This window comes from Hylobates moloch, unplaced genomic scaffold (assembly GCF_009828535.3).
Source record: "Hylobates moloch isolate HMO894 unplaced genomic scaffold, HMol_V3 SCAFFOLD_17, whole genome shotgun sequence".
In the NCBI taxonomy this organism is placed as follows: Eukaryota; Metazoa; Chordata; class Mammalia; order Primates; family Hylobatidae; genus Hylobates; species Hylobates moloch.
The window spans coordinates 7770197-7793992 of record NW_026652292.1 but is presented as its reverse complement, the minus strand read 5'-3'; the positions used below and the strand labels follow the sequence as shown (position 1 = coordinate 7793992).

Genomic DNA, 23796 nt, shown 5'->3' with positions numbered 1-23796 from the left:
TGAAGTCTGAGTCTACAGCTTGCTTTCGGCTCATGTTCACTCTCTGTATCTGTCGTTGCTCAGCTTTCGTGTGTTGGTGTCACTGACTTCCTCTTTTGGAGGAGACAAGATGACCAGCAGCTCTCATCTCCATGATTTGCAATCCAGAAATATTGATTTCTTGCTTGCTTGGCTTGGGTGCTGTACCAAATGCTACACCAAATCTTGTACCAAATGCTGCATCTGTGGTAGATAGCCTCCAAAGCTGAGTACTGACTCTTCAACGTCCCTTTATATGTGAAAGCTTCTTCTCCTATCTGCAGATTAATCTATTTCTCCTCTCCTTGGATCTTGGCCAGTTTCGTGACTTGCCTATTGGAGGTGGTAGATGTGATGTTGTGTCAGTTACAGAACTAGTCATTAAGAGACCTGGGGGCTTTCAATTAGTTCTCAGATCTGACTGTCATGCTACAGAGAAGCCCAGGTGATTCTACAGAAGAGGGAGGCTTATGGCTATATTCTGGAGGATAAGAGGCCATGTATAGAGGGTTTGTATGGAGAAGAGGTGAGTAGAACCACTTGACACACATCAAAGCCCAAACTTGAGAGAGAGCTATTTTGACTTCCATCCCAGCCTTGCTCAGGCACCAACTGAATACAGCCTCCTGAGTCACTGTGGCCAATGACACTTGGAGGAGAAGACCTACCCTATGAACCCCCAGAACACATGACAGAACATAAATCAAGGTTTCTTTAAGGCTCTAAGCTTTGAGATGTTCTACTGTACAGAACTGCTACCTGAAATAGTGGCCATAGCACAGCTATATAATAAGTCAGGCTGGCTCACTCCTTCTCTCTTGTTGCCATGGACAGTAGAGCACTCATGTTGAGGGAAAGAAGAATTTTCCTAGAGTGGAGGTGGACATTGTAATCAAAGGTGGAGGAAAGGGATGCTGGCTGCACAGAACAAGTATTGTTCACCACCAGGAGGAAGGAGGGAAACAAGAAGACCTGAGGATCAGGTGGTACACCACTTCAGTGTTCAGGTGGCACAAACAAACACTAGAAGAAAATAATCATCACCAGCCTGGGAAACATGGCAAAATCCTATCTCTACAAAAAATAACAACAACAAAAATAAAAATACACACACAAAAGCAAATTAGCCAGGCATGGTGGCATGCACCTGTAATCCCAGCTACTTGAGAGGCTGAGGTGGGAGGATTCATTGAGCCCAGGAGATTGAGGTTGCAGTGAGGTGTGATTGCACCACTGTGCTCGAGCCTAGACAATAGAGTGGGACTCAGAGAGAGAGAGAGAGAGAGAGACAAAAGAAGAAAGGAAGGAAGGAAAGAAAGAAAGGAAGGAAGGAAAGAGGGAAGGAAGTAAGGGAGAGAGGGAGGGAAAGAAAAGAAAGAAAGAAAAAGAAAGAAAAGAAGGAAAGAAAGGAAAGAGAAAGAGGAGAAAAGGAAAGAGGGGAGGGAGGGAGAGAAGAATAAAGAAAGGAAAGAAAGAAAGAAAGCAAAAAGAAAGAATGAACGAAAGAAAGAAAGAGAAAGAAAATAATGATCATACAATGTATGAGCTCAGCTGAAAGTTAAGGGAGAAGAGAGCATTGGCTCCTTAAATAGTGTGTATCCCTCATCAGGATACGGTCTATGACTCATTCCCTTTAATGACTCCCCAGTAAGATTATATTAATGTCTGAAGTTGAAAAGTGGAAATGGTTCCTATACAGGAAGATTGTGAAAATTTGTTATGTCCTTTCAGTAGCTTGGTGAACTGTGCTGAATCAAAACTTGCCCATTGCCTCACACATTCTAAAGACAAGTATGTTGAGAAAACCTGGGAGCATAGACTAATATAGAAACAATCATCTAGATTATTTTAGACCTGAAAATTTTATTGATGATAATTCCAGAATTTCGTGGACATCCTGAGACGTGCTAGATAAAACACAGTAAAAAGCCCTTAATAAACTGCTTAGTTCAAAAGAAAGGGAAACACTCTGGTTAAGAAGTGTCCTAGTTCATTAGGGCTGCTGTAACAGAGTACCATAGACTGAGTGTCTTACAAACAACAAATTCACTTCTCACAGTTCTGGAGGTTGGGAAGTCCAAGATCAGGATATTGGCCGGTTATGTATCTGGTGTGTGTCTGCTTTCTGGTTCATAAATGGTCCCATCTCTCTGTGTCCTCACATGGCAGAAGGGACAAGAAAGCTCTCCAGGGTTTCTTTTATAAGGGCATTAATCCCATTCAAGAGAGATCCAATTTCATGATGTAATAACTTACCAAAGCCCCACCTTCTAATACCATAACATTGAGGGATCAGGGTTTCAATAAATGAGTTTTATGGAGAACCAAACATTTAGTCTATAGCAAATTACTGGGGAACTCAAACTGAATTTCCAGCAGCCCACCACGTATAGGACACAGGCAAAAGAGTGCTAGGATTCTAAATCTCAGTGGAGGGCAGGTTTTGTGGCCTTCTGTCTAACCAAGAGGGGATATAGATCTGACTCACTGGCATAGAGCCAAGGTCCTTTAAATGCTGCCAGTTTAAGCATAAGAAAACCACCACTACCCCAAAATGGACAAAGAGCTATCTATCTTCCTGTGCCTCAGGATAAAAGACTCACTTCCCTCTGAAAATGTAAGCTTCCTGAGGATATAAGTTTTTACTCTGGTTAACTGGGGTACTTAGCACCTGGAGCACTACACACATCGTAGGAGTTCAGCAAATATTTATTGAGTGAAATGAAACCTATAAATTCAGTCGCTGTTGCACAGAGATGTGGAGTCTGAATTTGCATTACCTGCATGGAGAAGAAATGCCGACCTGAGACTATGCCAATAAATATGACCTTGAATTGATCAAATCAGGAAGTGTAGGAGAATCAAAGGTATAACTCCTCTTGTTTCCTTCCATAGAACACATCTTATTAAAAATGACCACCATAAAAACTAGACAAAGAATTTGATAATATAGGAGATGGTATGGTTTGAGCCAGAAGGGCTAATAGAGGTTTTCCTTTGGGGAAAATGGTTGGGTTTATGTTGTATAAGTTGGTTTAAATGCTGATAAGTAAGACCCAATGGACTGTGGAAGGTAAAGATACAATAGAGCTGAGATTGGATGAGGAAGTGTAGTCACTGAAAATAATGTGGGCAGGGAAGTTATGTTATATAGGCACAGGCACAATCTGTGATGGAAGGGAAGAGAGAAAAAATGAGTAATTAGTACCTGATTGTGTCAGAAGTTGAGCAAGGTCTTGCTTTATGGCTTCTGTTTCCTGTGTTGGGAAGATGTAAGGTTATCTTCCATAGTTGGTGGAGGAGAGGACTTTAGAACTACTTATTCCCAAATGCCCATCAATTATAGACTAGATAAAGAAAATGTGGCACATATACACTATGAAGTAACTATGCAGCCATTAAAAGGATGAGTTCACATCCTTTGTAAGGACATGGATGAAGCTGGAAACCATCATTCCCACCAAACTAACACGGGAACAGAAAACCAAACACCTCACGTTCTCACTCATAAGTGGGAGTGAACAATGAGAACACATGGAGACAGGGAGGGGAACATCACCCACCGGGGCCTGTCGAGGAGTGGGGAGCTAGAGGAGGGATAGCATTAGGAGAAATACCTAATGTAGATGATGGGTTGATAGGTGCAGCAAACCACCATGGCACGTGTATACCTATGTAACAAACCTGCACATTCTGCACATGTATCCCAGAACTTAAAGTATAATTAAAAAAAGAAAAAAGTAAATAAATATCAACAGAAAAGGAAAACGTAAAAAAAAGAAATATTGATACTTATTATAATTAACATTCATGTATGAATGGCACTTTCTAGTCATGGGGTATATGGTAAAATCTCCATTTTATGAATGAAGAAATTTAAGCTCTTAGAAATTCTGGAATTTGACCAAGCCAAATAAATAGTGAAGATAGGACGGTAGTGCTTGCTCCTACCAACAAACTCATTCATCTTGTTAGCATTCACTTTGGAGAAGAGCAATCGCTTGAAATAATCGCTGTAGAATGTGAGGAAAACAGCCTCATGGGAAACACAGTATGTTGGGGTGAAGCATTGAGGCACCAATCAGTGAAGGTGGACAGATTTGTGGTCACTCCAATCTATGTGATTCTAAATTCCCCACCCTCAGCCCAACTCCTGCCTTGGGCTGCTCAGGTAGACAGGTCTGACTGTGTTACTCACTGTTAAGATATAGGATGAAAACTGAAGTGAAAAGGCAATGAGCAAGTGAGGTTGTGGTGAGGGTATTGATTGTATTGCACTGCTAAGACCAATGGGTCTACCCCTAACATTGCAAAACAATGGTACATGACAAAGGTACAAGTGGATCCTCAAAAACCATGTTATAGGTAATACTTATGAACAAAGCTAACAATTTACTCAATAAAATATGCTCTATCATTCTACCTTTTAAAATATGTTGTTAAAATGACAATATTGAAATACACATACAAATTTACTCACTGTGGTGTGAATATTTGCATCCTCCCAAAACTCATATTAAAATTCCAACCCCCAAGTGTTAATATTAAAAGATGAGGCCTTTGGTAGGTGATTAAGTTGAGAGCAGAGCTGTCATGATGTGATTAGTGTCCTTATAAAAAGACCCCGGAGACCTCGCTCTCTTCTACTACGTGAGGACAGAGCTAAGGCATCATCTATGCTGACACTGAATTGGCCATCTCTTAATCCTGGACTTTCCAGTCTCAGAACACTGAGAAATACCATTGTTTATAAGTTACCCAGTTTATGATATTTTGCTCTAGAAGCCAGAATAGATTAAGACTCTATATTTTTATATAAGAGAAAGTCACCAAAATATTAAAACTACCAAAATAGTATTAAACTGATATTTAATATTAAAACTATTACAATTAAATTATTATTGACCATGCCTGATTATTCTATTAATAGATTGGAAATGGTTGGATGGATAGTAATATTACGACAAAATCATTAATTCTGTTTTATAGTTAAAATGTTCACATCAATATATGAAGTCACAGTTGACACAAATTCATATTAATAATTTAAAAGACTGAAAATAAAATGTAATTGTTTTTCAGTACACAAATTGTATATATTTTCCACAAACATCTAATGTAACAAAAATAAAAAATTTGGCCGGGCGCCATGGCTCATGTCTGTAATCCCAGCACTTTGGAAGGCCGAGGCGAGCAAAGCACTTGCGGTCAGGAGTTTGAGACCAGCCTGGCCTACATGGTGAAACTCTGTCTCTACTAAAATACAAAAATTAGCCAGGCATGGTGGTGTGCCCCTATATTCCCAGCTACTAAGGAGGCTGAGGCAGGAGAATCGCTTGAACCCGGGATGGGTAGGTTGTAGTGAGCCGAGATCGCACCACTACACTCCAGCCTCAGAGACAGAGTGAGACTCTGTCTCAAAAAAAAATTATAAAAATAAAATAAAAAATAAATAAGTTAAAATTATTTGTCATTTTTCTCACATATTTATATATATATATAATTAGAAAGCCATATAAACCTAATTATTGAACATAAATTTCTATGTCAAATTTTCTAAATAGTGCCAAATTTTATTTAAGTTTAATGAAAATGTGATTAACTCAATAAACATTTTTAATAAGAAAACTATTCCCAGTTCTAGCGTTCTATATCCATTTGTTTGCCTATGTAAAGAATTATTAGCATGCTATGAACAGTTTGTTAGTTGAGGGTATTTTAGATGATACAAACTTAAGATTTAAGTGTACTTTGCAAAATACCCTTCAGCCACCCTATGCAAATTGCAATAACTTGCTAATTTATGAGTGCCTCTATGCAAACCCAGAAGCCTTCTCATTGCACTTATTCTAAATTCAACTTCTTTACTTTGGTCTGGTCTTTGCTTGTTTCTCCAGCCTCATGTCTTGTCACTCCCCGCTTCACTCCCAACCCTCTACTCTCATCTCTTCTTGCTCATGTGACTTTCTTGCCCACTATTCTTTCATCAATTTCAGCACAACTATCCAAGATAAAAAGTAAGTTCATGGATTCTTCAGGTAGTCATTGAGCCCAGAAGGTAGCAGGAATTATGAGTGCACAGATGAAAGTCAGCTCCAGAGTGGAGAGTCTTGCACCCTGGTAGGGAAGCAGACATTGAAAGCTAGTGGAATGAGTGAGTCTCAGATCTTCATGCATTGTACTGGGGAGTGGGTTACTTGGGTTAACCTTATTTGGGTTAATTCTGGGAAAATTTCCTTAAGGGAGTATCCCTGAGTGGGTCATGAATGAGCCAGTTGGGATTTTGCAATAAAGGAAAGAAAGTGCAGCTGCGAGGTGGGTATGTGTGTTAGGGCTTGGTGTGCAGGAAGTAGTAAGGCAGCCTTATTTGTGGTTGAACTTCTTAAATATTTCTGCTGAAATCTCTAATGGCAGTGGGGACAGTGCAGGGACTGATTATATAGCTTAAGAGGCCTTTTTGCCTAAGGGATTTCCCTTTACAGTTTTATCTTTTAGCTCATAAATTCATGTAAAAGTTCATTCTAGTTCTCAAAATCCTTGACATTGTTTTATATAAAAGGATAGTTCTTGATAAGTTTACATTTAATTGCCTAGAATTCATTCTCTCCAAAGTTTTGAAAATATCAATGCTCCAGTACAATAAGCCATGTTTATCCTGAGGCTGCTGGCTACCTCATTGCACCCTTGGCTCATAGGCCCCAGCTGGGTAATGATGTGTGCAGTACTATCTGTTCCCTCTCTCCATCAGCCCCCAAACTTTAGCAACATATGCCAGTTAAGATAATTGTATGTGGATCAATTGGGCGTAAGTGCAACAGAGTCAATTTGATAAATGGCTGATTTAGCAAGACCTGATTCTGTGTATTATTCAGACTGAATTAACATTTTTCTTTCTTTGGGGAAGTAAAGGAATGTTAGCTACTTGATTTCCTTATTTTTCTGAAACAAATAGATATTGCAGCCCATCTGCAAATATGTTGCTGTCCTTCTAACTAGACCCCACGTTTGAGAGTGAAATGTGCCCCCAGAGAGAAGAAAATGCTCCTTCCTCTCTCACTGCCAGTTGAAAAGGGGCAGTCTAAGCTTTTGTTGATGGTGGCAGGTGCACTCACCTCCACCAGAGGCAAAACTTAGGACAGCAAGGACAAATGGTCTTGATTCCAGAGGCATAGAACACTTAGTGACTGTATTTAGCAATGTATGAGAAGTTGGGTTTGAAAATCCTGAGATACATGCTCCTTAGTCCAAAACAAACAAAAAATATTAGGTATATCAGAGTACTTAGCAGACAGTTGTCACAGCAGTATTTTGATTTAAAGATTAGGAAAATTACTTGTTAGTGTCCATTCAAGTGATAAAACAAAGAGAAATGAGATGCTTGCATGATTCTTGAGTATCATTTGGACTCTTTCTTCCTGTATACATTTATTATTTTAAAAATCCAACACTTCCAAAACCTTCACTGAGCTTTCACTTTATGCCAAGTACAGTTACGAGGTGTTAAGGAAATAACAATTAATTCCTTCAGATAATGCTTGTGTTTGTAGGTGCCAGGCACTGTCCAGGGGTCATTGTCCAGGTCCTTTCATGTACCTCGATCTAATTTGGGGGGAAAGAAAACCTGTAAGATAACAAACTAACACATTAACAGGTATAATCCCAGTAATGAGAGCAATAAAGATAATTTCAATAAAGTTACGTGATGAGGTGGGACTGGGTAGCCACTGTAGATTACATGGGCAGAGAAATTTCTCTGAAGGGGTGACATTTGAATTGAGATTTGAGTGACAGGAAGGGGTTCACTATGTAGAAGTCAAGCAGAGGTAAGTTATTCCCAAGGTCCTAAGAATGGGCTGGAGTTTGGGAATAGTGAGGAATAGAAAGAAAGCTCTCTTGCCAGAGTGCTGTGGGGCAGAGGGAGTGATGTCGCCAGGGGATAGAGACGTGACAGGCCTGGACACACAGATCTTTGATAAGCCAGCCTTTGACATTTACCTAAATCTGAGAGGTAACCTTTGGAAGATTTTAAGCAGAAAAGTGATAGGGTCAGATTTGCATTTTAAAAGATTGCTGCATGAAAAATGGAATATGGAATAAAGGAGGGATGGAGGAGGCAAGTCAGGATAATGGTTACATGAGAAGTGGCTACAGGTATGGGGGAATATGGAAGAATCGAGGATACGTGTTGGAAGTAGTGTCAACTATACCCCCTCATGAATGAAATGGGGAGGCAGGGGGTAAGGAAAACTGAGATCAAGGCTAGATCTCATTCTTGCTTAAGTGAAGTACTACAGGGTTTTTTTCCTATCCGATGTCTGACCCTGCACACCCACAAATGTGTTTTCGCCAAAGCCTCTCCCATCTCGTTCTCCAGGAAAACAAAAAGTATAGTTGCTCTGGCTGGACACCCCGATGAGCCTGATTGCTCTCTCCCCTGCACACCATGTACCTACTTCGGCAACACATTTAGTCAGCTTTGCATTCCAAATGTGTCAATCATCCGTCTGCTCCTCACATGTCAGATGCTAATTACATGGTCCAAACCAGTCTCCTGCGGCACCTGGACCATTTCTACAGCTTCCTAGGATACCTTGCCCTCCATTCCTGCTTCCACCCAACATTGTCAATCTGAGAAGCAACATTACCTTCCTAAAATGTAAATCAAAACTGACAAGTCACTGTCAGTTCAATTAATTTCACATTACAGCTTCTACAGAAGCCAGCACTCTTTGCATGGTCCATGCAACCTCACCTGTCTACCTTTCTGATTGTTTGAAAGCATCCCACTACCTGTTATGACCTGCCAGCTGTCGGTTTCCTTTCTGTCTTAAATCATGCCCAGCTCCATCCTGCCTAAACGTTCTTGTTCTTGCCGTTCCTTCCAATGAACTTCTCTTCCTCCATATATGCACAGTTCTGCCTTCCCTCATCAATCATATTGCAACTCAAATGTCCCACTCACAGATCGGTCTTGCCGGAGTGCCCCAGCTGAAGCATTTCCCTTGCCACTGCATGATTTGGTTGCAGAAGTGAGTATAACTCTTGGTCCTGCTATTCCTTGCTGCTCTGTCATGGAGCTGGCCTTGAGTACTTTCCTCTATCACTTTTCCTTGAAGAATCCTCTATATAGTATTCTAATACATAGATGTTAGGTCTTAAGTGATTATAAGAGATTTAATCACAATAATCTATGATAGCTCTAACGCACAGGTATGGTGAGATACCTTGTCTCTTCTTGATTAATAACCCAGGAAGAGAAGTCAAGTAGCTCATAGCCCCCGAATTAAAGGCCTGGCCCCTAACTGGCAAGACATGGCTTTCTGCTGTTCTTTAGCCTGGGACTGATTAACTGAGTGCTTTAATGTAGTAGGTTTTGTCCCTCCCTCTGTGGACATTGCTGTTCTTTCTTTTTTCCTGGTAATTTGACTATCTTGTGTGTTGCGCATGAGTGAAATGATTGAGGTTCTACAGGCAGAGAAAATCCACTTCTGGACCACTGGGTAAAGACCCCAGGGAGACGTGACCTTTACCAAGTTTTTCCAGGGGAACATACAAGGTGGTGGGAGAAATTAAATTCTGGGCCAGGTGCAGTGGCTCGCGCCCATAATCCCAGCACTTTGGGAGGCTGAGGCAGGCAGATCACGAGGTCAGGAGTTTGAGACCAGCCTGACCAACATAGTGAAACCCTGTCTCTACTAAAAATACAAAAATTAGCCGGGCATGGTGGCATGCCTGTAATCCCAGCTACTCAGGAGGTTGAGGTAGGAGAATTGCTTGAACCCAGGAGGCAGAGGTTGCAGTAAGCTGAGATAGTGCCACCGCACTCCAGCCTGGGTGAATGAGCGAGACTCCATCTCAAAAAAAAAAAAAAAAAAAAATTAAACTCTGGGGTCAGACACATCCTGATTTGAATCCTTCCTTCTGTTGGCTCTTAGCTGAATGATGTGGTGTAACTCCTTTAGTCTCTCAAAATCTCAGTTTCCTCCATGGTCATGGGCTCATTTTTTAGGACTACACTGAAGGTCAAATGAGGAATCACGCTCAGAGTGTCTTTCGCTTCTGAACACAGGGAAACTTGTGGGGCGAACCCATCTTCTGGTTACTCCAGGTCATGACTTGCCCAAGGCTTGCCACTTCTTCTCACCTCTCAGGTACAGCTATCATAACTGCAGCACAAAGTTCCAGCATTCCTCTCTGTGGAAGGCAAGCCCCTGACTTTCATCAGGAGGTGTGTGCAAACACCATGGCACTGTCAGTTCCGACTTTGCATCTTAGCCCTTCTGTGATCTATGGGAGAATCATGGTGGAGCCTTATCTTTTGTCATATGAGCCTGGGAGCCATGTCTGACTGTTACACAGTTGCCTTTTTAAATAGTCATTGTGGGCTTGCAGGGGTGGCTCAAGCCTGTAATCCCAGCACTTTGGGAGGCCAAGGGGGGAGTGGATCACTTGAGGTCAGGAGTTTGAGATGAGCCTGACCAACAGGGTGAAACCCCGTCTCTACTAAAAATACAAAAATTAGCCAGGTATGGTGTGTGCCTGTAGTCCCAGCTACCAGGAAGCTGAGGCAGAAGAATCTCTTGAACCAGGAGGCAGAGGTTGCAGTGAGCCGAGATCATCACTCTGCTGCACTCCAGCCTGGGTGACAAAGCAAGACTGTTAAAAAAAAAAAAAAAAAAGTAATTGTGCAGATTCATCTGCAATGAATGCATTGATGCTTCTGTTACCTTCTGTTTGAGGAGCACTATCCTGGGTGACTAGCGCCTTTGCAGCCTGTGTGATTCTCTGCAGGTGGAAGTGTGAGGGCATTACTCCTCTGAAAGGATTCAGCCTGTGCCTGGCCTGTTCCTTCCAGAGAAGCCCCAGAACTGGGGAGTGCAACAGGTTCGTGGGTCCTCGTTTCTTCCATGCACATGCCCAGCCTGCTGGCCCTGTCAGCCGAGTGCCCTTAGGCACAGTTTGTCCTAGGTGCTGTCCGCATCCAGGCTGAGTTCCTGAGAATCCTTATTCCAATCAGAGTGTGATAGTTGCTTTTAAAAACAAGAATAAAGTAGAATTTTAGCAGAATCCTTTAAGGTATTCTTTTCAGGAGTGGCAGGAACGGCAGTTTGCCGACTGATTATTTTGATTATTTGAATGTTTTAAATAGGTTTTCATCACATATGATTTATTTTTCATGCTGGCATGAAAAATCTGTTTACTCAACTTCTGCAAATTAGCCTAGATCACATATCAGTTCCATAAAAAAAAAAAATCATTCACTTCAGTATCAGTCACAACAATGACTAATTAACGGCCTATTAGTTCTCTCAACAGAAGTTGTGAAATTATGAGTCCTAGGAGGCTCACCAAGCAGTTGTGGTTTGTGGCAATATTCCTTTGTCTTTTTTCTCTTTCTTTCTAAGTTTTCAAGCTAATGGTAGCTCAGGGCATCATCTGCTGAAATAGAAAAGCACAGGGCATCCTTTGGGGAGGTCTGTGGGCAGACTGGGTCTCTCCAGGGGACACTGGGGAAGGTGGGAATGGCGACGTGGGACCCACCAGCTCTTGAACAAATGCTCTGTGTCATAGAGTGATTGAAGTGGGAACCAATGATAAATTGGGGAGAGGAACTCACGCTTCACAGCCCCCTGATTTTAATGTTCCGTGTGGAGTCACTGCAGCACGCTGCATTTCCAAATTAAACAAAAGGAGAACCTCTCACACACAAGCAAATGCAACACATTCTCTGGAATGAGGTCTGTTATCCAGAAGGTTTGCGAGCAACATCCCCAACACAGGAGAACCTCACTTTGAGGAAGAAGCAATTTACCTCAAAGCCACTGTCACAGGCTTTCCTTTCCTCCCATCTAACATTGACATTAACAAACTGAACGGATTTAAGTGACATTATTATATTTTTATTAAGTGAACATATTTTCTTTCTACTGCTTCACAGACCAGATTATTACAACAAAAAAATGGTAGTAATGGGTAATAGGGAAGCTCCACTTATTTTTTATTTTATTTTATTTTATTTTTTATTTTTTTTTGAGACGGAGTCTTGCTCTGCCACCCAGGCTGGAGTGCAGTGGCGCGATCTCGGCTCACTGCAAGCTCCGCCTCCCAGGTTCACGCCATTCTTCTGCCTCAGCCTCTCCGAGTAGCTGGGACTACAGGCGCCCACCACCACGCCTGGCTAATTTTTTTGTATTTTTAGTAGAGATGGGGTTTCACCGTGGTCTCGATCTCCTGACCTCGTGATCCGCCCGCCTCAGCCTCCCAAAGTGCTGGGATTACAAGTGTGAGCCACTGTGCCCAGCCGGGAAGCTCCACTTATATTTAATATTTCCCAATCACTAGCAACAATGGTAGTTATTTTATAGGAAAATACAATATGGTTGTGGAGAAAAGATTTATAGGTAATACAGAAAAAGGGCTTTTGTTACCTCCATAAAACAATAGCATGGAAGAGATTTAATAATAACAGAGATTCAGTTCTCAAGATCAATAATTTCACTTTCCACTGTTGTACAGGATTGTCATCTGGGGGTTCACAGCTGCAGAGCCCACATTGAGTTACTAACAGAACTTTGTTTATAGACCAGAAAAGGTCTTCAAACTCGCAACCTAACTTACAACAACCTCTTCTAGTAACAATTTACTCAAATTTGTCCAAAATAATATAATATGCCTAGAAGGAGAATGACTTTCAATTCAGTACAATGTGCAGAAGTAAAACTCTAGCTCAACTCCATGACATGCTAATGTGTCACCTCCTGCTGCTTCCAATCTACCTGTTGTCCCCCAGGAGAAATAAGGAGCGGCCGCTGTCTGGATGACGCCATTTACACTTAGGGGGATAAGAACTCAAACTTTTCATTGCCTTCCTCCTCCTCAAAATCCTACTGATCCCCAGCCCCAGAACCTGCCAAAGTCCTCACGGTCCATCTCCCTCTAGGACAATCACAGAGAGACAGACTCTCAGGAAAAACATCTGTGAGATGTTCACAGTCTATAATAGTGCTTTGCTTTCTTTATTTCAAATGGACAGCTACAACGGTGGATGTAAAATCTGATTTGAATGATAGAAATTAGCATTCCCAAACCCTATTTGTAAATACTGTATTTAGCAGAGGAGTGAGTTCTTATTGCTTTCTAAGAATGTTATGGAATGTATATGGCATTGAAATGCGCATCAGGATCAATTTAAACAGAGCTCAGGATAGCTGAGACTTGTGTGACAAGCAGCACATTGTTGAGAAGATGAACCCCTGAGACACACAGACCTAGGTTCAAATCTGAGTCCTGCCCATTAGTTAGTTAAATGACCATCATAGAATAATTTTATTCCTCTATAAAAATATAAAAAATGATACACAGTATTGAAACTTCAAAATTGTTGGAGGGTTGAAAGATAACAATATATGTGAGACATTTTGCAAAGCATCAAGTAAATACTAAGACTTATCAATGCCAATGTCTTCATAGTTAACAGTGATTCTAGGAAGTAAAGACTAATACCAGGTGTTGAGGATCAGATAAACACAATACAGTTCTACAAACTCCAGGGATGATATTTCAACTTAATAAGTGACTTCTTTCCTTATAAAGCTAATTTCATGACTACTTGGAAATTGAAATTCTTTTCAATCCAAGATGAATATGATGTAGTCTTCTCTCAAAATGAATAAGATATCCTGTGTAAGTCAAGATCCTTCTAAAGCAGGCTTGGAAAGGCACTCTGTTAAAATGTTGAATTTCCAGGAAGTAAAAATAATTTCTTTTCTGTTTGTTTGTTTGTTTTTTGAGATGGAGTCTCACTCTGTCACCCAGGCTGGAGTGCAGTGGCCTGATCTCGTCTCACTGCAGGCTCTGCCTCTTGGGTTCAAGTGATTCCCCTGCCTCAGTCTCCTGCATAGCTGGGACTACAGTCATGTGCCACCACACCCGGCTAGTTTTTGTATTTTTGGTAGAGAAGGGGTTTCACCATGTTGGCCAGGCTAGTCTTGAGCTCCTGACCTCAGATGATCCATCCACCACGGCCTCCCAAAGTGCTGGGATTACAGGCATGAGCCACTGCACCAGAACAATGTCTTTAAATCAACATGATTAAAAATGAAAGTAATTTTAGAATTGAGCTTTCTTTGTTGTTGTTTTTACTAACAAACAGAAAAATTTACTTTTATGGGGTATATTTCGGAATTTAGATAATTGTGTAAAGTTGTGTAACCATCACCAAACTTTGTACTGGCTTAATCCTCAAAAGTAAACCCCAGATAAAGGGCATATAAGACATTTTATTAAATAATTATCTTCTTCTCAGTATAAATACATTTATTATGATCTATCCAGAAGAAAAGGAAACAAATATGATTACTGATGATTCGTGAAAGGAGATGTGATAGGAAAACAGACACATTGCTGGCAGGCTGGGAACTGCAAATCCTTACAGCATTTTCAGTGACTGCACTTGCTTTCATATGGAATGTGCAGAGAAACCTATCTCCATATTGAGCCTCGTATCCCACAAATACCCAACAGCCTTGCCCTCCGGCCACAGAACTTAAAAATTATGTAAGGATCGCTTCTCGGCCTTTTGGCTAAGATCAAGTGTAGTAAAAATTATGTAAGGAGGCTGCTGGGAGCTCATTTAGCCAATGCCAGAGGTACAGGTTCCATCTCTTCATATGGTCATGAAGCCTCTGCTGGAAGGGCTAGGGACACATTTCCTTGAAGAAGTAGTCAATTCAGTGTCAGTCAACTCAAAATGCCTGAAAACTTTACCTGAAAATTGCCTTCCTGAAAATCCTTGCAGTTGTTTCCAGGCCTTTCTTTGGGATTGTAGAGTATGAATGCATTGAATTTTCATAAACTGAATTCCACAGCTATATTTCCCTTTCTGAATTTCTAGGTTAATTTTTTATATTAAACGATTTAAAGCTTACATTTTTCATTTGCCACAGGGAAATATGAAGAGACCTAGATGACACCTGCACACCCTGTAGGCTGATTGAAGAAGAGAAATCCCTAGCTTAGGGAGCCTGGGTCTTTTATAATAGGCCGTAAGCCTGCCTGCTCTTTGCTTGAAAGGAAACATAGTAAGCACGTCTGCCTCTGTCACTGTCTTCCAAAACTTTTCACTATAGAAATATTCTGGAAAGGACAGCCTAGAATAAAGCCAATTATTATCTCTGTTCACAAGACTTTCAGAAACTCAAGAAACACATAGACGATTGGCTTTCAAAGTTTGGTTTATTTCAAATGCTGAAATGGATTTCCAGCTAATCAGCAGACATGTTTACTCACTTCACCTCCAGGCAGGTTTATTCTACTTTAGTCATATGTTCTTTCCTCTGTTTACACAAATGAATGCAGAGAGTGATAATCCAAAATATTTTCCTTTTCATTAAATGTATAAAGATTGATACTCTTCCCAACTCCAGATAGATTTTATTTATTATTATTTTATAATATTTGAGTATTAACAAGAGAAATTCAGGAGAACAGGCAAACCAGGGACAGTTATGTTGAACACCCAGAAATAAGAAAGTTGCTTATTATTACTGAGTTACATCCAAAAGTTCTAGGAACAAAGGGTGACGTAGATATGCGTTGAGCAGAATTCCCCAAACTCGAAGAAGGGAACTTTTTTAAAGTTAAGACAAAATGGCAAGCATGTGTAGTACCAATTTGTAAAAGACTATCTGAAGAATCTAAAGACTTATTCAGTGTAAACATCCTCCAAAAATGTTTTAAATAAAATTCTATCATCTTAACTAGTAATTACTGTCACCAATGGCTGAGAAGCCCAAACAGAAGGGCACCAACAGAGGGTCCACATGTGTGGGTCCCTTTGGGGTGGCCTCACCATCACAGATCTGATTGCGTGCACTGCTTCAGTGACACAACCACACCGTAAAAGTTAAAGAATTTTTAGTACTTACAGACCCTGAAGGCTACATAGAATGCAAGGAGTGCCCCCCCGCAACTCCCACACACACGTACGTCAAGGGGCACAAGCACAGAGAGAAAGTAGGGATCCACTGGGGCAAGGTTTTTATTGGGTGCAGGGTGTAATACAAACAGGTTTCCCTAGGAAAGCTTTAAGTGGTAGATTAAAAGCTAGCAGGTACTAGTTCTAGGAGACCATGCTGTGACTGAGAGGTTGTCACTTAAAGTTGGCAGACAAGTATCTCAATGCCCTCTTTAAAGGCAGTGGTGGGAAAGTGGGGAGCCCAGTCAGCAAGGTGGAAGAGACGCCTCCAAATTTTATCTCTGACCACTGGTTGGAGCCATTTGTGTGGGGTGTAGTATAAAAACTGTCAGCTGTGACTGAGCCTTACTTCTGGCATGAGAAAGTCAAACGTATTTAAAAATGGATACTGAGGCAACACAAAATTGTAAGTATTCACGACAAATACAGATTATCAATTTAAAAGGAAAGGTTGTCCTTTATAGACATAAATAAATAAAGATAAATGAACTAAAAACACAACATGATAAAGAAAGGGCTTATAGAAATTATAATTTTAGAAATTAAAAATTCCGAATTTTGTAGAATTCTTGTTCCTGAGAAGATTCCTTGTTCCCACAGAAATATATAAGCTGTAGCTTTTAGAAGTTCTTGATAAGAATTCAATTTTTTTTTATGGAACATAAAGTAACCCTGACTACATGTGAAACTAGTTTGTGTAAGCTTTAACAGACAGATGACCACTTTAGTGTAAACTGTGATGAAAGGAAGATTGCAAATAGCACATCAAAGTTTCAAATCCCTGTGTCTGAAGCAGGGTTCTGTTATCTTCCAATTCTGATCTACTCATGTCTGCAAAGTTCACATATGAGTTTTTTGTGTTTGCATTTCTTAAAGAAATACTACTCAAAAATGAGAACCAAATAATGAGAGTGAAACCTTTACCTTCCTGGCACCCAGACCCTCTTGTTAGCATCACAGAATTAGTGGATTAAAGCTTTTAGAATTTCAAAAATATCCTTTTATGATAGCAAGTAAGCCCTATTATACGTGAAAAGTTTAAGTTCTCCAAGGCTGTTTTATTTTCAAAATCCCCACTTTATTCCCTTAATTTTCGCTTCACAGCAGCAGTTGGCAAAGGTTCTGATCATTGCTGTTTCCTACAGAGTGGAAATGAGACGTTGCCAAGTTCCACACAACAAGGGCGGGCATAGATGTTGTTTGAAGTCGAATCTCCATGAGGCACCCCATGACCTAGGACCTTTCCACTGTCTCCAGAAGTAGGAACATTTCAGGAGCATCAGGGATGGGGCTACTGAACTGCATTTTCCATTTATCCCTCTTAGCTGTACTCTGAGTTCAAAAGGAGGGAAAACATCTATTTGCCTTTGGGAGTGATGGTTTGTCCCACCCCCCCCACCAGCTTGGTTGTCCTGATGCCCAGAACTCACATGGAATTTCAGACATTGGACATTCTGGTCTACTATCCCTAACTCCTTCACTTTAGACAAAGTAACAGCTTATTTCCTGACTGACAGCTGAAAACCTATTTATGATTTTCTCTCCCACAACTCATCTTCCAAAAGAGCCCTTCATTATGGACAGGGTGGCATTTGCTTTGCGTTCTTTCAATCCCTCGCTCTGCCCATCATCCCACGAGGCCCCCTGGGGCCCAGGATATTGCATGCCATTTTTCTTTGAGGACCTTTAACCTGCACTGTACTGGAAATGTAAATAATTCTCTCTAGGGCATTGAAATATCCCCAGAGCTTCCTTGCAATTTAGGAATTGGAGTGTTATGGAATCTCCCAGCAAAAAGAAAATATTACCCGTGGAATTCGATTTCCAGTTCATGTCTCAGTCCACAGATTCTGCCAATTACTTCACATTTCCTGAGCTTCTATCATGTGACGAAAACTAATAGGCAGGTCTATGATCATTCAGAATTTTTCAAGCATCATTAAGTGCTGGATTTTCTCTCTCTATATATATGAGTTTCCTGACATTTTATTTCAATATAAATGCATAAATAAATAGCTCTCTTGGATCATTCTGGGAAAGAGAATGATACAACAAATCTTCTCCATTTTAAACAAAATAACATTTTACTTGCTTTATATTTATCATTAAAAGTTAATCATATCTTAAAAAAAGGGCAATTATTGAAATGCAGATTTTTCTCATTTTCCCCAAATGACTGGTGGCACAAATGGAATGACTGAATGGCTGGCCGAGTGGCTGCCTCAGGCCCACCATTAATGAAGCTGCACCCTCCCCTCACTCCCGCTGGCCCCCTTCCCTCCATCTCCCCTCACTCCTACTTTGGCAATTTATTTATTCCACAGTATAGGATCCAAAAAAAAAAACCTCCTAGGCTGCCAGTTAGGAAGCAGCCTTTCTTTGAAGGAATATGAAAGTCCAATTCATTACATAGATTACGGCAACTCTTAGTACCCTCCAGGGTGTTTTCGGAGGATTGCAACCTGGCCTCTTGTTTGGATAAAGAATTGCTGGCTTATGTTGTGAGCTTATCTCAACAACTGTGGCATTAATCCTGTCATTGAAGTTAAAGCCATCTCTCTTCCTCTCCTTCCTAGGGAGGGGACAATAACTATACAGAGATAATGGCTTGGCATTATCAGTGAAGAATGACCTGAGTTCAGACATAATCATAACAGGATGGGATGGTGATATTAAGTATATGTGGCACTATCGGTTTTATGATCATCTAGTTTTAAGAAAGTCGAGTGTTACAATTTTGAATTTATAAAAATAATTTAAGACATTATTCATACTATGAAAAACTTTCTGAGAAAGGGAGAAGAAGAGACATTTACCTTACCATACTGACTCTACCAGTGCAATTTAAAAATTTTTTCATTGTGATTATAACCAACTTCCTATGTGTGTGTTCATTTTACACGTATTAATTGTTCTTAGAAAGTCTGTTCTTTAATATCTGTGTATGAAATAAGATGCTCATTTTTCCCCAACAGCCTGACATGTGCTAAACACTCATCTGTTGTTGAGCAACTGAATTGTTATCACCAAGTTTTCATTGAAGTTGCACACTGCATCCTAACTTCCTTCCTAAGATGATACACTGGCCATGTTGTTGCATGTGGCTTTTTATTGAACTAATCCTTGGTCTTTCAGTGCTAAGGTGCATCACCAGTTGTCAGGTTTAAGCTTTTTGGAAAACAGAAAACACAAAATGGAATGTATGAGTTAATAAAACATACCACAGATGATGTTGGGAAATGAATTGTATCAGCTGTCAATTTGTCATGGTCTCCTCTCCAAATATGCCCTTGTAGTCTTACTCTGTGATGTGGCCTGGCCCCCTGAGTATTTCTCCCTCTTCAGCTCACCTCTCCAGGTCACTAAGTACAGGTCTGTAGATCTGCATCCACACTCACCCTCTAGCAAGGCTGTGGCCCCTCCTGGCCTGCAGAGTACTCACTACCAGGCTCAGCCAGGAGTGGACTGTGGGCCAGCTCTGACTAGGGGCTATCCAGCCACTTTCATCACTTTCATGGCATCCAGTGAGCTGAAACCATCCCCTCTCCAACAGAGTCTCAGCCTCAGAGGAACTTGGTGGGGGTGTGCCCTTCAGACCAGGATTGCTCCCTTCTTGGTACGCCTAGGTATCCTTTCCAGTTCTTTTTCACCTCCTTTCTTTTGTTTGTTTGCTTTAGAGACAGAGTCTAACTCTGTTGCCCATGGTGGAGTGCAGGGATGTGATCATAGCTCACCTGCAGCCTCAAACTGCTCAAGTGATCCTCCTGCCTCAGTCTCCCAAGTAGTGAGCAGCTGGGACTACAGGCATAGAAGCATGTACCATGACTATGCCGCTAATCTAATAAAGTTTTTTTCTTTTTTGATACAGGCTCATATTGCTAAGGCTGAACCCCTGGCCTCTAGCCATCCTTCTGCCTCAGCATTCCAGGGCAGGGCAGCAGGGATTACAGGTGCTAGTTGCTGAACCTGGCTTCATCTCCTCTTAATAATCTCTCTATAGATAGATAGATGACAGATAGATAGATAGATAGAAATTATCAATGTGGTAGATAATTGTATAGATAGATAATTTATATAGATAAGTGTATAGATAGATAATTTATAGATATAAAAATATATAATTATATCTATATAAGTATATATAGATATAATTTGTATCTATCCATAGATATAGATATAATTTATATCTCATTTATCTAAATGCACACATATGTATGTGTATGTGTGTGTGTGTATGAATATATATATATTATATATATTCATACACACACACATATATTGCCCTCCTTGTTCAAATTACTGAGTGGTTTCTGTCTCCCATATCCTAAATGACACAAAAACACTCACATACTTAGCTCCCTGATGTGATTTGGCTGTGACCTCAACCCAAATCTCATCTTGAATTGTAGTTCCTATAAACCCACAAGTCATGGGAGGCAGCAAGTGGAGATAATTGAATCATGGGAGTGGTTTCCCTCATCCTGTTCTCATGATAGTGAGTTCTCACAAGATCTGATGGTTTTATAAGGAACTTCCCCTTTTGCTGGGCACTCATTTTTCTTCCCCCTTCCACCATGTGAGGATGGACGTGTTTGCTTCCCTCTCCCCAAAGATTGTAAGTTTTCTGAACCCTCCTCAGCCATGCTGAACTGTGAGTAAACTAAACCTCTTTCCTTTATCAATTAGCCAGTCTTGAGTCTCTATTAGCAGTGTGAGAACGGACTGATATACACTTTTATTGCCCTTTCAAATACACCTGTCAAAGAATGCTTATTTATATTTACCAAGAGGAGTAGAATGTCTAAATTTAGGAAAAACCTGTTGCATATTTGTTATTTAGATAGGGTTGAGGGTTGATGCTAAAGTGGTACAAATTTCAAACATCGTAACTCATCAGGTATCTAGGCCCTGTAGAAGTCTGAGACTGCACAATTGAACTGTGATAAATAAACCTCAAAGAAAAATAAACAAAAAATACAAAAAGCAAACTTTGCTATAGGACTTTTCCTTAAGACTAGTGTTGGTGGAAGTGTAAATTAGTTCAACCATTGTGGAAGACAGTGCGGTGATTCCTCAAGGATCTAGAACCAGAAATACCATTTGACTCAGCAATCCCATTACTGGGTATATACCCAAAGGATTATAAATTAATCTACCATAAAGACACATGCACACGTATGTTTATTGCAGCACTGTTTACAATAGCAAAGACTTGGAACCAACCAAAATGACCATCAATGATAGACTGGATTAAGAAAATGTGGCACATATATACCATGGAATACTATGCAGCCATAAAAAATAATGAGTTAATGTCCTTTGCAGGGACACGGATGAAGCTAGAAACCATCATTCTCAGCAAACTAACAGAGGAACAGAAAATCAAACACCACGTGTTCTTATTCATAAGTGGGAGTTGAACAATGAGAACACATGGACACAGGGAGGGGAAGATCACACACTGGGGCCTGTCAGGGGGTGGGATACAAGGGAAGGAAGAGCATTAGGAGAAATACCTAATGCCTGCGGGACTTAAAACCTAGATGATGGGTTGAGCAAACCACCATGGCACATGTATACCTATGTAACAAACCTGCACATTCTGCACATATATCCCAGAATTTAAAGTTAAAAAAAAAAGCAGAGGTTTCTTAATTTAAGGTAATGAGACCAAAGAATAGATATTTTTCTAATGAACCTCAATTTTATATAAGATGAAGAGCAGGCACAGGCATGGAGGCTCATGCTTGTAAGCACATTGGGAGGCCGAGGCGGGTGTATTACCTGGGGCTGGGAGTTATAGATCAGCCTGGCCAACATGGTAAAACCCCTTCTCTACTAAAAGTATAAAAACTAGCCAGGCATGGTGGTCCATGCTTGTAATACAAGCTACTTGGGAGGCTGAGACACCCAAATTGCTTGAACCTGGGAGGCGGAGGTTGCAGTGAGCTGAGATTGCGCCACTGCACTCCAGCCTGGGTGACTGAGACCCTGTCTCAATAAAACAAAATAAAACAAAGCAAAACAATAACAAAGGTGAAGAGCATATATTTATCTTAGTTTTTGTAATTTAATATATTTTAATCAATTGCTAATGACATTTTGCATTAATTTAACCTTTGCATGTGCCAGACATGACACATAGATGTATTTCCTCATTTATCTCAGCTGTGCTAAGAGAGAAGAGATATTTTCATTCTTTGCACAGATGGTGAAGCTGAGACTATAGTAATGAAGAAGCTTGACCCAGGTCACACACATGAAAGTGGTGGAGCCAGGCCCAAACCAAGGTCTGTCTGACTCTATGACTATATTAGTCCACTGTCATGCCACTATGAAGAAATACCTGAGACTGGGTAATTTATAAAGAAAAGAGATTTAATTGACTCACAGTTCTGCAAGGCTGGGGGGCCTCAGGAAACTTACAATGATGGTGAAGGCACCTCTTCACAGGGCGTTAGGAGAGAGAATGAGTGCCAGCAGGGGAAATACCAGACATTTATAAATCCCTCAGATCTTGTGAGACTCACTCATTATCATGAGAATAGCATGAGGTAAACCACCCCTGGGCCCTTCCAAATCTCATGTCCTCACATTTAAAAACACAATTATGCCTTTCCAACACCAATCATGCCTTCCTAACAGTACCACAAAGGCGTAACTCATTCCAGCATTAACTCAAAAGTCCAAGCCCAAAGTCTCATCTGAGACAAGGCAAGTCCTTTTCCCTTATGAGCCTGTTAAATCAAAAGCAAATTAATTATGTCCTAGATACAATGGGGATACAGGCATTGAATGGGTGTATTTACCCCTTCAAAATCAGAGAAATTGGTCAAAACAAAGGGACTATAGGCCCCATGCAAGTCCAAAATCCAAAAGGGCAGTCATTAAACCTTGAAGTTCCAAAATAATCTCATTTGACTTTGTGTCTCACATCCAGCTCACATTGATGCAAGAGGTGGGCTCCCAAGACCTTGAGTAGCCCCACCCTTATGGCTTTGCAGATTACAGCCGTACTCCAGGCTGCATTTGCAGGCTGGCATTGAAGTGTCTGCAGCTTTTCCAGGTGCACAGTGCAAGCTGTCAGTGGATCTACGATTCTGGGATCTGGAGGATGACAGCTCTCTTCTCACAGCTCCACTAGGCAATGCCCTAGTGGGGGCCCTGCGTGGAGGTTCTGACCCCACATCTCCCTTCCACACTGCCCTGGCAGAGGTTCTTCATGAGGGTCCCACCCCTGTAGCAAGCATCCAGGCATTTCCATACATCCTCTGAAATCTAGGTGGAGGTTCCAACCTCAGTTCTTTACTTCTGTGTACCCACAGGCCCAACACCATGTGTAAGCCACCAATGCTTGGGGCTTGCACCTTTTGAAGCAATGACCTGAGCTGTACATTTTCCCCTTTTAGCCACAGCTTGGATGCAGGGCAGTAAGTTCTGAGACTGCACAAAGCAGCAAGGCCCTGGGCCCAGCCCATGAAACCATTTTTACCTCCTATGCCTCTTTGCCTATGCTGGGAGGGTGCATTAGTCTGTTCACATGCTCCTGATAATGACTTACCTAAGACTGGGTAATTTATACAGAAAAATAGGTTTAATGGACTCATAGTTCTATGTGGCTGGAGAGGCTTCACAATCATGGTGGGAAGGCAAGGAGGAGCAAGTCATGTCTTATGTGGATAGTAGCAGGCAAAGACAGAGAGCCAAGTGAAAGGGATTTCCCCTTATAAAACCATCAGATCTCATGAGACTTATTCACTACCATAAGAACAGTATGGAGGAACCACTCCAATGATTTAATT

General features: G+C 40.9%; 1 long non-coding RNA gene across 1 annotated transcript in view; it reads left to right on the top strand.

The window, feature by feature from the left end:
- Positions 1–17279, top strand: part of LOC131381724 (uncharacterized) — a 64599-nt gene extending 47320 nt beyond the window's left edge. The window contains exon 3 of the long non-coding RNA XR_009210615.1: positions 17099–17279. This is a non-coding gene — a long non-coding RNA (uncharacterized LOC131381724). The remainder of the gene's footprint in view (positions 1–17098) is intronic.
- The last annotated feature ends 6517 nt before the right edge of the window (positions 17280–23796 follow it).